The sequence below is a fragment of the Sorex araneus genome, chromosome 9, assembly GCF_027595985.1.
Source record: "Sorex araneus isolate mSorAra2 chromosome 9, mSorAra2.pri, whole genome shotgun sequence".
NCBI classification, from domain to species: domain Eukaryota; kingdom Metazoa; phylum Chordata; class Mammalia; order Eulipotyphla; family Soricidae; genus Sorex; species Sorex araneus.
The window spans coordinates 54,453,133-54,468,670 of record NC_073310.1 but is presented as its reverse complement, the minus strand read 5'-3'; the positions used below and the strand labels follow the sequence as shown (position 1 = coordinate 54,468,670).

The 15,538-nt window shown below is 42.7% G+C and overlaps 1 protein-coding gene across 11 annotated transcripts in view; it reads left to right on the top strand.

Moving 5' to 3' along the window:
- The window catches only part of ACBD5 (acyl-CoA binding domain containing 5), a 74,599-nt gene that overhangs the window by 57,489 nt on the left and 1,572 nt on the right, over positions 1–15,538 (top strand). The gene's annotated exons all lie outside the window — the stretch shown is intronic.

The window sequence follows — 15,538 nt, the reverse complement described above, 5'->3', positions numbered from 1 at the left end:
AACTAACTCAATGTTTCTCTTAAAACTTCTTTTTTCAAGGCACTCTTCAATCATGCTGCCGGGATCCATAGCCCACTGACATGCTGGATATAGGCCTGACTGCCTTGTGTCAGTGTCCAGTTCTCTTGCTTCCCAGGAAGCTTCCCCGGGGAAGTGGTTTTCAGTGAGGTTGACATGAGAGGTGGCAGTGGCAGCGACGGCTCTGCTGCTGTTGATGGGAGAAAGGGTTAACTGCAGATGCTTGGCGTCCAAACTGCTGGTCTCATGGGCATTTGTGAATTTTGCACATGCAGGTTCCTCATTTGTATTCCAAGTCATCACCTCAGAGTCCCGTGGTGCATCATCATTTTCCTAAGAAGATGCAAAACCCATTTTCTTTTTGGGTCACACTGGCAGTGCTCAAGGGTTACTCCTGGCTCTGCACTCAGGAATTACTCCTGGTAGTGCTCAGGAGACCATATCGGATGCCGGGGATCAAACCCAGGTTGGCTGTGTGCAAGGCAAACACCCTACCTGCTATGCTATCGCTCTGGCCCAAAAACCCATTTTTTAAAAGTATAAAGCTGAAATTCTTTAGCATGTTATTGTGTTTTGAGGCAAAACCTGGTTATGTTCGGGGAATAAGAGTCTCTTCTGGCTGCACTCCAGGGACCATGTGGTGCCAGAGATTGAATCTTTACCTCTTGCATACAAAGCAAGCATTTAACTCATTTAGCCATTACTTGGCCCTGAATGTCTTTGCTTTAAACCTCTTCAGCCCACTGACATGGGATAAATGACCCATAAACAGACCCAACATCTACTTCCATTCTCCAGTGGGACAAAAGGACAATGATAACAGAATCTAAAGAGGAATCTAGCAATGGGGAGAGAGTTCAGGTGGAGGTTCAGAGTTCAATCCTGGCTACCGCAGCACCCCCAAGCACTGCCTGTGTGGCCTGGGGAGCCCCCAGCACCAGTGGGCCCGAGCATAAGCCATCAGGCTCCCTCGAACTGTTGGGTATTATGGGGTGTGTGGCCCTAGTCGAGGAAGGAAGGGAGAGCTAGAGGGAGGGAAAGAGGAAGGAGAGAGCCTGGAGTCTTAGGGTGGATCTGGGCTGGGGTGTGGCCGGCACTACCGCACATGCAGACTGTGGCACTGGGAACTCCTGTCATGACAGGTGTGAGGCCTCTGGCATGCCACAGCCATGAATACTGCAATGGCAACAAGTGACAGAGCACTACGACTTGGTGGGTAACCCTGACCACCAGAGAAATGATAAAGGAAAGGAAGGGGAGGGAGAGGGGGAGAATATTATAAAAGAGCAATGAAACAGGCCAGGGGTGAAGCTCTATAGTAAAGCACTTGCCCTGTGTGGGTCAAACCCTGGATTCAGTTCCTGAACACGCAAAGATAAAAAAAAGCAAAAAGCAACATAAAGTATACACTTATACACATTATTTTTTGGTTCGATTTTTGGTTTCATGGCCACTCCCAGTGGTACTCAAGGGTGAATGCTGTGTCTGTGCACAGGGCCCTCTGGGGGCAGCATATGCAAATCAGGGAGAGGTCAGAGTGGGGTGCAGGCAAGACAAACGCCTTCATCCCAGTACTATTTTGGAGATCCCTACATATAATATTTTAGAGCAACAATGATTTAAAAGTGAATTATTTTGTTATAATTTAAGTGAATTATTCCATTATACTACTTTTATTTTTCTAATTTTATTTTATATTAGTGAATCACCGTGAGACAAAGTTACAGACTTACAGGTTTATTATACTACTTTTAATGGTGTGTTATATGTTGAAATATCAGCAACAACAGAGTGAAGGGAAGAGAAAAATAGAAAACTAACCAACAGATCAAGAATACTGAGCTGGAAAGTGTCTGCCATAGAGGCAGGGGGTGGGGTGGGGTGGGGATGGCGGGAAGGATACTAGGGACATTGGTGGTAGAAAATATACACTGGTGCAGGGAAGAGTGTTTTGTCCTTATATAACTGAAACTCAATCATGAAAGCTTTGTAACTAAATCTCACGATGATTCAAAAATAAGAACAATGAGCTGGGAGATCACATGTCTTGCCTCTTTGAGCTCCTGGGTTTAAGCCCTGCCACTGGAATCTTGTACATTAACTTTTATTTTGGGGGTGTTTAGGGCCACAGACAGCAGTGATCCGGGATCACTCCTGGCACTGCTCTGTGAACAATATGTGGTGCTAGGGAATGAAGCCAGGTGGGCCATGTGCCAGGCACACCCTATCCACTCCACTATCTCTCTGGCCCTAAAAGTTATTTCTGATCCAGAAAAGTTACCATTCCGGGGCTGGAGCAATAGCACAGCGGGTAGGGTGTTTGCCTTGCACCTGGCTGACCCAGGTTCGATCCCCAGCATCCCATATGGTCCCCCAAGCACCGCCAGGAGTAATTCCTGAGTGCATGAGCCAGGAGTAACCCCTGTGCATCGCCGGGTATGACCCAAAAAGCAAAAAAAAGAAAAGTTACCATTCCACCAAATGAGAAATTGCCAGAAAACAATATAGTAGGAGGTAGTGTAAGTTTTCAGATAAGACATAGGCTAAGGGACTGAAGAGAGAGTTCAAAGGACTGGAGTGCATACCTAGCATGCTTAGTGTCCTGAGCTTGATCCCCAGAACCACATGGACTCCCAACTTCCACAAGGGCTACCCTGGGGAGCCCAGAACCACTGAGAACCAAAGGAGAAAAAAGATAAAGAAAAAGACACAGGTTAAAAAATTTCAACAAGAGGGGCTGGAGCAATAGCACAGCGGGTAGGGCGTTTGCCTTGCATGCGGCCAACCCGGTTCGATTCCCAGCATCCGATATGGTCCCCTGAGCACCGCCAGGAGTGGTTCCTGAGTGCAGAGCCAGGAGTAGCCCCCGTACATCGCCAGGTGTGACCCCCCCCAAAAAAAATTTCAACAAGGGCCAGGCAGACAGCACAGGAGGTAAGGCAATTGCCTGACATGTGGCCGACCCTCATTTAATCTCTGGCATAACAGGTCCCTAGAGCACTTCTAGAAGTCACCCCTGAGCACAGAGCCCAGAGTAAGTCCTGTTCACTACTGGTGTGGTCCTCAACCCACCTCCTGACATAAAAAGAAAAAAAATCCAGCAAGCAAATGTTTCTGACATGGAAGAGAATTAAATAAAGAAATTCTTCACTAGAATTTTAGTCCACCACTATTGATTTACTGCAAATATTAGGGACTGGAGTGATAGTACAGTGGGTAGGGCTCTTGCCTTCCATGCAGCTGGCCCAGATTTAATCCTGGGCACTGAAAGCTGGCCAGGATTGATCCCTGAGTACAGAAGCAGGCTCTGAGCACCCCATCACCCTTTATCGTTCCCCCTAAAATTAGGGGTCCAAGAGAGAGTTCAAAGGAAGGGCTGGAGCACATGCTTAGTATATGGGAGGCCCTAGTTCAATTCCTAGCACTGCATGGCCTGGCCAAGCAAATGAGTGGGGAGTAGTTCCTGAGTACCAATGGGTGTGGATGCCCAAAATTTTCAATATAGAATTATTACTGTATGTCAAGCCATAACATTATATGTGAACATCAAATAAAATATTGCAAATGAAACTGACAAAATACACAGAAAATAAGAATTTCTGATAATGCCTTAACTATAATTTACACAACAATTTCATTTGCTTAGAGAATTTCTATAAAAGCTTAAACTGTTTCTATGCTCAATGCATAAGTGCTTTGGGTTCAGAGAAATGTCACTCTAACCTGGCAATCCTTTTCCCATCTGGGACTGCTGTGGCATTCGGATTCCACGCTGGACAGAAAGGTGTGGGACTGACTACTGGTACTCGACGTGGCCAGCCTTTTCCTACTCTGGAGCAGATTAGAAGTCAGACACTTCATAGGGATTCCCGGATTGGAGGCAACTGTTTCAAGACCTATAGAGAAGAGGAAATATCCATGGTTATATCGCATGCTTCTAAATTCCTTACTCAACCTGAATTTTTGCAGATAATTAGGTCAAATGTTAAGTACTGCATGTCACCAATATTTCTACACAAACATTATCCAATTCACAAATACAGCTTCAGGCGTTTTTAGCATGTAAGTACATTTTCTCAAAGTTGAAAGAGAACAAAAAAGCAACTCTTTTTTTGCGTGATTTTTTTTGGGGAGGGGGTGTTTACACACAGCTGTGCTCAAGGCTTACTCCTGGCTGTGCTCAGGGATCACTCCTAGTGGGGGCCTATGGATAATATGGGGGATCGGGGATTCCCATGTGCAAGGCAAGCACCCAACCGGTTATTGGCGCCCGCTTGAACAAATTGACGAACAATGGATGACAAGTGATACATACAGTCGTTCTGATATTAGCATTTTAGACATACCAGTGGAAACCAAGTCCATTGTCCCTGTGCCACTGTTCCCAGGCGCTTCTCAACCCCTATTCTCCCAATTTGCTGAGGCAGAATCTCAGGGTTTGTTTCTGTTCGCCATTGTTTTTTCCGTTGCTTTTATTTACTTTTTTGTTCAGGGCCTGCTCCTGGCTCCAAGCTCAGGAATTATTTCTGGTGGTGCTCAGGGGACCATATGGGATGATGGGGACTGGCAGTGTGCAAGGCAAATGCTGTACCCACTGGACTGTTGCTCTGGCCCCATTCCCTTGCTTTTACAACTGTGGTTTTAGGGACCAGGGAGATAGTACAGCTGGTAGGGCATTTTCCTTGCATCTTTGGCATTCCATATGGTCCCTCGAGCATGGTCAGGAGTAATTCCACACTGAGCATCATTGGTGTGACCCCCCAAACAAACAAAAAATAATAAAATTATTTTTTAAATTAACCCAAATTGAATCGATTAAATTTGATCACATTCCAACCTATACCACATCCTTGCCATTCCAGTCGTTGCATTTATGTTCTCAAGGGTGGCAATGAAAGTTTCGGTGAAATGGTGTCACCCTGCCGAAGCCCTCTCTTTACATCAATGATCACTTCTCTGTAGAATGGTGAGATCCTGGTGGTGAATTCGTAATACAGCTTACAGAGGATCCTGATGTATTGAGTTTGAACACCCTGTTTGGCTAGGGCTTCGATGACCGCTTCAGTCTCAACAGAATCAAAGGCCTTCTTTGAATCAATGAACGTTAGACAGAGCGGCATCTTGAACTCTCAGGAAACCTCAAGGAGCTTGGTCACTATGTGGATATGGTTAATTGTGCTAAATCCTTTTCGGAACCCAGCTTGCTCGCATGGTTGTCATTCGTCTAGTGTTCTGCCAATCCTATTTAGGATGACTCGAGTGAATAACTAGTAGACAATGGACAACAGGCAGATCGGGTGATAGTTGCTGATGTCATGAATGTCTCCCTTCTTATACAACAGGATGGTCCTGCTGGTTTTCCATTGGTACGGAACCTTGTACTCAGACAGGTAGCATGTGAAGAGCTGAGCCAGTGTATTGATGAGTACTGGCGGCAGATTCTTCAGGTGTTTGGATCTGACCTTGTCTGGACCCAGTGCTGTATGCTTCTTTACCAATGAAATGGTGTATCAGATTTCGGAAGGGAGAACGCTGGGAACGACATATCCATCCTGCGGAATTTGGTATGTGGGCAGGTTGACATGGCTGTCAAAGAGATCTGAGTAGAAGTCGTGAATAACCCTTTCCATTGCCTTTTGGGAGATGTGAGAGATCCATCAGGATGTCGGAGGACAGTCATCTTGGTTTTATAGTTGTCGAAGGACAGGCGGGTGTTGTGAATACTTTTCCTGGCTTCTGCTGCATCGGCCAACACTGCCGCTCTTCTCTAATTGAGGTCTTCCTTTATTGCTTCTCTGCACAGTTTTGCGAGCTCAGACATTAGCTTGTGATTACCTGAGGTTTGCACCAGACCATGTTGGCTAATGAACTTGAGAGTTTCCAAAGACAGGTGACTTTTTGTTGCTTCCTCTCTCTCTGCACTCCTTGCACAATCATGGAGATGCTGAACAAGTCGATGGTATTCCTCATCGATGTTGTCAACGACAGCATCTTCCCATATTGCTGCAGTAGTGCCAAATAGCTCCCAGTTGGTGGTTGTTCTGGGAGTTCTCTTCTTAAACTTTGCAGCCCTTTCTCCCTGTTACAGAATGACTGTAAAATGTTTTTATTTAGGAGCTTCCTAACAGTTCTCAAGGGTTTCGGCAGCCACTCTCAGTCAGCTGGCTCAGCGGCTCAGTGCTCCGAGCCCGAAGATTTAGGGTCTTTTGGGGCCTCCCAGGGCCGGCACTCGGGGACTCAAGGGCTCCACCCCGATGCCTGGGAGGCCTATGGTCCTGGCCAGTATCGGCAAATGCTATCCCCTGTACTAAATCTCTGCTCCAATAAGTTGTTTTATTTTAATGTTGAGGCTCAATACACATGTCCACAGAGGGTTTTGATTGGGGAGGTTTGGGCCCATGTCTAGCAGTGCCCAGGGACTAATCCTGGCTCTGTGCTTGGAATTGCTCCCAGAAATGTTCGGCTGAACATATGAGGTTCCCTGGAAGACAGTACAGCGGGCAGGGTACATACCTTGCACGTGGTTGACCCGGATACCAGCCCCAGCATCCCATATGGTCCCCATATAACCTCCAGGAGTGATTCCTGAGTGCAGAGACCAGGAGTAAACCCTGAGCATCGCCGGACGTGACCCAAAAACTAAACAAAACAAAAGAACATTTGAGGTTCTGGGAGTTCAAACTAAGGGCCAGTCTCATATAAGGCAGCTGGACATGGTCCCAAACGAAATAATAACAAATCAAAAAGCTTGATTCTCAAAAGATATAATTATTGGAATAAACTTCCTTTTCATTTATACTCACATGATTGTAGCATTCTGTTAGAATCATCTGTTGACATGGGACAAATTATTCCTTCAGAAAGCTGTGATGTTTCAGATATATTAGTTGAATGAATATTTGAAGAGTGTTGATTGCTTTGGGCCACTGGTGTAAACTATTAAAAGGATAAAGATAAAAACAAACACTAAGATTTACCTTCACAAAATAATTCCTAACTAGAAAAACTGTTAAAGTAAACCCAATACACTTGATCTTTAAAATTTATTTTTATCATTTATTTAAAAAATGGATTAAAGAATTTAAAGGGTAAATTGTGAAAAATGTTGGGTATTCTTAAGTACTTACAAATCCCAGAGAGCTGATAAGAGATAATAATTGTCCTGGGGTTCTTGAATAATCTTTCCTAGGTTTAGCCATTGATGGTGTTGTAAGAATATCCATCATATTAATATCTACATGTAGAAAGAAAAGTGGGTGACATTCTTAAAAACTTCATCTGCCATTGACTAGATAATAATCTGCCTGAACTTTGTCCCTTTTTCCATATTATTAACAGTAGATACAAGATTAGCTTTTAAAGACAAATATACTAAGGGAAGCCACACTGCCACAGAGTAAACACATTCAACTAAGCAACCGATTGAAGTGATACAAGTTTCATAGAACAGTGTCACTTGTGAATAGAAAATTCTATAATAAACCAGTCTTGTTTTTTTTAGGGAGCATTTATTTCACTAAGCAAATATTATCCCATAGGCAACAAGGTAATTTTTGATAAGTTAAATTTTAGAAAAAGAAGTGTAAGAAGAACTAGCACAGGGATCAAGCCATTAGGAATATAAACTCAAATCAGTATTTGAATCTATTTCAGAATTAATAGATAACATATTATGTTATCTATTAAGTGCCTATGTTTACTAATAAACAAGTACTGTACTGTCACTCCAGCATGAAAATTGCCTTTTATGACCCTTTTCTCTTGTTAATTTTTTTGTTTTCTTTTTCAAATTTTAAAAATTTTATTAATCATTTTTTTGTTTTGTTTTAGAGACCACACCTGGTGGTGCTCAGGGCTCTGAGCTCCGGGATTCCTCCTGGCGGAGTTTTGGGAACAATATGGGATGCCAGGGATTGAACCCAGGTCAGTCATGTGTAAGCAAATGCCTTACCCACAGTATTCTCATTCTGGGCCCTACTTCTCATCTTTTAAGTGAGGCTTCTTTCATTACTAGTGAAAAGATTCACATTCCTCACATCTAGCTTAGTGGTTATTAACTCCAGGTCATCTGACTGGTGTATGAATGGTGGAGGCAGAGGTGCAAAAAAGGTTGTAAACTACTGCTCTAGAGAAAGTATTCCCATTTTTTCATCTTTAATTCAAAGGAAAAAACTTTATAGATTTCTAGTCCATTTTGGAGCAAATAATCATCAAATTTTACTAACTATAAATTTACAAATGGACAAGGGCTGGAGTCCATGACAAGTAGAGACTGAAATGTGCATTTTCCGGAAGAGAGAAGTAAGGCAGCTGGTTTCAATCTCCAGGCACCACGCTGAAAACAAATTCTTCTTCTTCTTCTTCTTTTTTTTTTTTTGCTTTTTGGGTCTCATCTAGCAATGCGCTCAGGGGTTACTCCTGGCTCTGCACTTGGGAATTATTTCTGGTGGTGCTTGGGGGACCACATGGGATGCCGGGAATTGACCCCAGGTGGGCCACGTGCAAGGCAAATGCCCTACCTGCTGTATTATCACTTCAGCCCCTGAAAACAAATTCTTAAAAAATATTAAAATGTTAAGACTAGGGCTGGAGCGATAGCACAGTGGGTAGGGCGTTTGTCTTGCACACGGCTGACCCGGGTTTGATTCCCAGCATCCCATATGGTCCCCTGAGCACCACCAGGAGTGATTCCTGAGTGCATGAGCCAGGAGTAACCCCTGTGCATCACCAAGTGTGACCCAAAAAGCAAAAAAAAAAAGAAAAGTTAAAACTTTTTTAAAGGTACTTACCTGCTATCAATCTTACCTCTATTTAAAGTAACTCTGGAAAGGCCAAAATCTGTTAGTTTAATATGACCTTCATTAGTAATAAGCATATTGTCAGGTTTCAAATCCCTGCATGAAAAAAAAAAAAGAGAGAGACAAAAATCAAATAACTGAAAATCAACCGAGTTAGTGTTGATATCAGATTTGTTTGGGAAAAACAGGAAATTCAAAGAATTTCAAAGAATTTCAAAGAAATTCAAAGAATCAAACTCCAAAATATGCCAAACAGCAGAAAAGAAATCTCAAATCAACTCACCTTTCATGAAAGTTAATTGATTTAACTGTAGGTATCGGAGGGAGCATTCTATGGATGGGATCACTTGCTTTGCACACAGGGAACCCAGATTCCATTCCTGACACCACATAGCTCCCCTAAGCACAAAGCTGGAAGTAGCCCAAGCTGGGTGTGACCCAAATTTTGTTTTAAAAAAATCATATTATTATATTATTGAGTCGGGGAAATAGTACAGTGGGTAGGGTGCTTGCCTTGCATGTGGCTAACCCTGATTCGATTCCTAGCCCCCCTACATGATTCTCTGAGTCTGTCAGGAGTGGTTCCTGAGCAAAAACCCAAGAGTAATCCCTAAGCATGCATATGGCCCACGAACAAAGCAAAAACTCATGCTATTCATTAGTGTATTAAATGAATAAGCCTATTATGCAAAGAGCAAAGGAGGTCAAAAGAACATTTATCTCTCTTTTTTTTTTTTTTGCTTTTTGGGTCATACCTGGCTCTGCACAGGGGTTACTCCTGGCTCTGCACTCAGGAATTATCCCTGGTGGGTACCTGGGTTGGCCTCATGCAAGGCAAATGCCCTACCCGCTGTGCTATTGCTCCAGCCCCAACATTTATCTCTTTTAAGAGCGATGAAATTAAGTCTTCACACAGTAGGACCTAAGTGGTCTGACGTTCTTTGCAAAGAGCAGAATGTAGATATCAACTGGGATTATAAAATAAAGAATTTGTGGAACTGGAGTATGGAGGGGAGGATATTTGCCTTGTACACAGTCAACCTGGGTTCGATTCCCAGCATCCCATATGGTCCCCTGAGCACCACCGATTCCTGAGTGAAGAGCTAGGAGAAACCCCTGAACATCGCCGTGTGTTACCCAAAAAGCCCCCCTCACTTCCTAAAAACATATATAGCATTTGTGTATGATGGTGAAAGAGTAGAAAAGTGTGTATATATTTTGGTTTTTAGCCAGTACACATGGGACCAAATGTGGTGCTGGGGATCAACCCTGGGTTGGCTGTGTACATTTACTATTCTTTACAAAAATAAATATTCATGGTCAATCAAAGCAATATATTGAAAAAAAAAACATACACTTAGGGAAAATAAAGAGTTGATGAAATTTCTCAACTCACACAGGTTAGAGTGATAATTTCATATAATCTGCACACATGGGCAAGTAGTTAGACAAATACTTAATACATATTTGGGTTACTTGTGTTTTTAGTAATGTATGGAGAAAAATCAGTCTTAGTACCTGTGGACAATTCCATGCCTATGCAAGTAGTCGAGAGCCAATGCAACTTCACAAATATATTTCACAGCCATCTCCTCATCAAAGTAACCATAGATATGTAGGAGAGACTTGACATCTCCACCAATAAGATATTCCATTATCTGTCAAAAATAAACACAAATGCAGCAAGATAAGACCAATAAGGTTACATTAAAAATATACTACTTGAGAATTATGACGATATAGTTTTGTATGTTTCCTGCAAAAACATTTTCTTGGTAAGACTTGGTGTAGATTCATAGCAGATTTGCCACGTCATATAGATTTGCCATGTCAAATTTTAGGGCTAGAAATGTGGCTCAGTGACAAAACACATTCCCTCCAAATATAAATTCCTGAGTTTGATCCTCAGTTACACAAGACAAGAAACAAAACTGTTTAGTTTGAAAAAATATTCAGGTATAATAGAATGATTTTCCATATACTCTTTATCTAGATCCACCCATTCTTTGAATTTATTACATCAGTTTTCTTTCTCTCCACACACATAAATATAAAATACTCTTACTAGTTAACACAACTGTTATATATAGCAACATAATTATTAATATATTGACATCATGATCACAATTACGAAATCCCGTTAATCACTGATTTTTCGGGTGGGCTCAGTAACCTCTCATTTTGTCCTTTCCCTGAGATCTTAGAAGTCTATCTCAACTCGGCCCTCCCAACGATGTCGATGTCCCACTGGGGGCTCTTTCAGGGTCAGGGGAATGAGATCCAGCTTGTTACTGGATTTTGCATATGAATACAACATGGGAAGCTTGCAAGGCTGTCCCATGTGGGCAGGAAACTCTCAGAAGATTGCCAGTTTCTCCCAGAGGGAGAAGCAGGCTACATGATATTGCTTCTGAGAGCTTGCTTTTAAGTCTTTCTCTGGATGTTGGCCATTGATGGGATTACACACACCTGGGTTCCTCTGCCAGTACCTTCATGCATGAGGCCTGTCCGAATGTGTGGAGAGGGGCTCGAGCATGGCTGTAGCTAGGTTCCGGTGGTCTTTGGCTGCCGAGAGCTCTGCTCGGGGTGGGGAGGGAAGCTGGAGCCCATCCCCTCCGAGGGGCCCCGGGGAAGACAGCCAGGCATGCGGGCAAGAGACTCTCTTGACATATCTATCTTATATACACATATTTTTGTCCAGACCAAACAATTTAATTAAACTACTTGGCAACAAACTGTGTTTGCCACTTAAATCAATGACATAAAGCTAGTAAGCTGAATAGCTAAAATTCAAAAGTAGGTACTATGCATCCAACTGTGCATCCAACTTATTTTTCAATTTTTTAAATTTTTGTGAAGTATGATGGTTTTTATTAAACGAAACTCGCTTAGAAAGATGTGCGAGGAGAGAAAGGGGAATATGTGGGAGGGAAAACACAGTCTTCTCTGGAGTGAAAATAAACAAAGAAACAGAGAGACAAGAAAGCGACATTTATGTATTCAAGGGAAAACACAGGCTTGAAGAGCAAAGCCAGAGATTTTATTCTTAAATTACTTGGTTCAGTGACAGCTTAGTGAAACATAAGTAAAATGATTTCCTCACCAAATAGATGTTGTTTGCTGACTGCAGTGAGTAGTACAAATGGACAACAAAAGGGCTTTTGCTTAGCGCCAGCGCATCCCTCTCAGCTCGGACCTGATGAGTCATGTTCTTGTTGATCATGTCAGCTTTTTTGACAACCTAGATCACAATAGGTAAGAAGAGCATGGGAATTTATTACAAAGTGTTCTCAGGCTTCAAAGCTGCCACCATCATGAAAACAACCAGGTGAGATAAAACTCGAATGTCATTTCCCCCCAATTCCCCCCCAAAAAAAGGAGCTGGAGCAATAGCACAGCGGGTAGGGCATTTGCCTTGCATGTGGCAGACCTGGGTTCAATTCCCAGCATCCCCTGAGCACCGCCAGGGGTAATTCCTGAGTACAAAGCCAGGAGTAGCCCCTGTGCATCGCCAGCCATGACCCAAAGAGCAAAAAAAAAATAAAAAAACACTGCCAGAAAAACAAAACCTGGACACAAAACTATTTACTTTGTAGTGGAAAATGTACATTAATGAGAGATGGGTGTAATCACTGTATGACTGAAACTCAAACATGAAAGCTCTGTAACTGTATCTCATGGTGCTTCATTAAAATAAATAAATAATAAATAAATAAATAAAAAGAGGAAAAGGCAAGGGAAAAAAACCCTATTTACCTTGGGCCACAGAGAAGGTACTGCAGGTAAGGTGCTTGCCTTGCATGTGGTCAAAGTGGGTTTGATCCCTGGCACTGTATATGGCGATCTCAACACCGCGCCAGGGGTAAGCCCTGTGCATTGCCAAGAATGGCCTCAAAACCAAAAATGAAGAACTACTTACCTTGATATCAAGGATATTATATCTCTTTTTGATGCCCTTGATATCATGGCATCAGAGTACCATCTCTCTTTTTGTAAAGAAAAAAGGGTAAACAAATACTTGCTGTCTCAGATGCGAGTCAAAAAAATTCTGTTCTGCTGACATTTTAACAAAATCAAATTATTAATAGCAATAATAGCCACCAGATAACCAAACACAGAAAATAATAGTTAATAATTTTTTTTTTTTTGGTTTTTTTTTTTTTTGCTTTTTGGGTCACACCTGGCGATGCACAGGGGTCACTCCTGGCTCATGCACTCAGGAATCACCCCTGGCGGTGCTCAGGGGACCATATGGGATGCTGGGATTCGAACCCGGGTCGGTCGCGTGCAAGGCAAACGCCCTACCCGCTGTGCTATCACTCCAGCCCCAATAGTTAATAATTTTTTAAAACATCTGATTCTTTTATGATGCAAGTAGACTAAAGAAGTACAAGGGAGGGAGTTTATTTGTTTAGGGAAAAAAAATTGAAGACTGCTGAGACAGTACAAACGATAAGGCTCTTTCTTTCCATGAGACCAAGTATAGTTTGACCCCAGGCACTGCGTATGGTCCTCTGAGTTCCAAGGGGTGTGACCCCCAAATCCCACCCTCCTCAAATAACAAAAAATGTAAAACAGCAGACAAATGAAGCAAAGCTAGATGCAAAAGATCAATAGTGCATGATTACACTTACATGAAATGTTTAGAACAGGTAAACTATGGAGACACAAAGAGGGGAAGCTCGGCAGAAGGGTAGGAGAGGTCTTTGGAAGCTCTTTAGTACCAAATGTTACATCATGTACCAATGGCATATTGGTAGGGGAACATTCTCAATTTGGGTAGTGGTAAGGGTGGTAACACAATCTTTTTTTTTTTTTCTTTTTGGGTCATACCCGGCAATGCTCAGGGGTTACTCCTGGCTCTGCATTCAGGAGTTACTCCTGGCAGTGCCTTCGGGACCATATGGGATGCTGGGGACAGAACCTAGGTCTGCCCTGTGCAAGGCAAACACCCTACTGGCTGTACTATGGCTCCGGCCTGGTATCCAATCTTTAACTTAGCAAAAACTGAAATTGTACTTCTTGGAAAAAAACAGTGAGAAGTAAAATAGGAAGAAGACAAAATGAAGGCCTGTACTTGAGAGGCCAGGAAATAAGAATGGAAAATAAGGAAAATAAGAATGAACACAAGTGTGGCATGGATGTGGGGAGAAAGGAACTCTTCTTCACTGCTGGTGGAATGCCGACTTGCTCAGCCCTTTTGGAAAACATTTGGACGATTCTCAAAAAATTAGAAATTGAGCTCCCATTTGACCCAGCAATACCACTCCTGGGAATATATCCCGGAGAGGCAAAAAGGTATAGAAGAAATGACATTTGCATTTCTATGTTCATTCTATGTTCATTTCTATGCTCACTGTTTACAATAGCCACAATCTGGAAAAAACCGGAGTGCCCAAAAACAGATGACTGGTTAAAGAAACTTTGGTACATCTACACAATGGAATACTATGCAGCTGTTAGAAAAGATGAATTCATGAAATTTGCATATAAGTGGATCAACATGGAAAGTATCATGTTGAGTGAAATGAGTCAGAAAGAGAGACAGACATGGAAAGATTGCACTCATATGTGGAATATAAAGTAGCAGAGAGGTACGAGCTAGCAATGATGCAACTTCTGGTAGAAATTTGTCTGGACTTAGTTACTAAAATACTAAAATACAGAAATCCAAAACCTTGTGGCCGCTATTGTAGCCACGGGACCTCATATCTCTTCATTCTCAGCAATGGAAAACAAATTATCAAATGCTTCCTTTCTAGCAGGTCCGACTTTGGGGGGGAAACTCCAAACAATAATAGTGAGTTTTTTGTTGAAGTATTGAATGTAATCAAAGTAAAGAGAAAATCACTGTCACTGTCATCCCGTTGCTCATCGATTTGTTCTAGCAGGTACCAGTAACATCTCTCATTGAGAGACTTATTGTTACTGTTTTTGGCATATCCAATACGCATAGGCTGTGCCTTGTGGGCTCGATACTCTCAGTAGCTTGCCGGGCTCTCCGAGAGGGGCGGAGGAATCGACACGGGTTGGCCGCGTGAAAGGCGAAAGCCCAACCACTGTGCTATAAAGTGAAATTTATCAGCTACACAGGCAGGGTGGGGGGTTGGGGGGGAGGTTTACTGTGGTTCTTGGTGGTGGAATATGTGCACTGGTGAAGGAATGGGTGTTCGAGCATTGTGTAACTGAGACTTAAGCCTGAAAGCTTTGTAACTTTCCACATGGTGATTCAATTAAAAAAAAAATTCAATTAAAAAAATAGAATGAACACAAGCAGCCTGAGAGACAGTACAGCAGGCAAGGCATTTGCAAGCAGCTGACCAGGGTTGGATCCCTGGCATGATATTTTTCTAAGGCCCTGCCAGTAGTGGTCCCTGAGTGCAGATCCAGAATAGGCCCCGAGCACTGCAAAGTGGGCCGCAAAACAAGGACAAAACAAAACAAAACAAAAAGAATGAATGCAACAGGACTGACAGTATAAGCTGAGAACTAGTCTATACAGACTGGATATAGTAAAAGGACTTAGGAGTCTAGAGCGAATTACAGAAATGACGGTGGTATTATATGGAAAGGGAATACAGGGAACTTGAGTGTTTAGGTTATTTTAGGTGGAGAGAATTGTTGAAGGTCAGGCAAACATAATTTGGGGGTGTCCGCCGTTCACAGCAACACGAAATAGGAAGTGGAAATCACTTCCTGGCACTGGGATTGTGGGCTTCCTC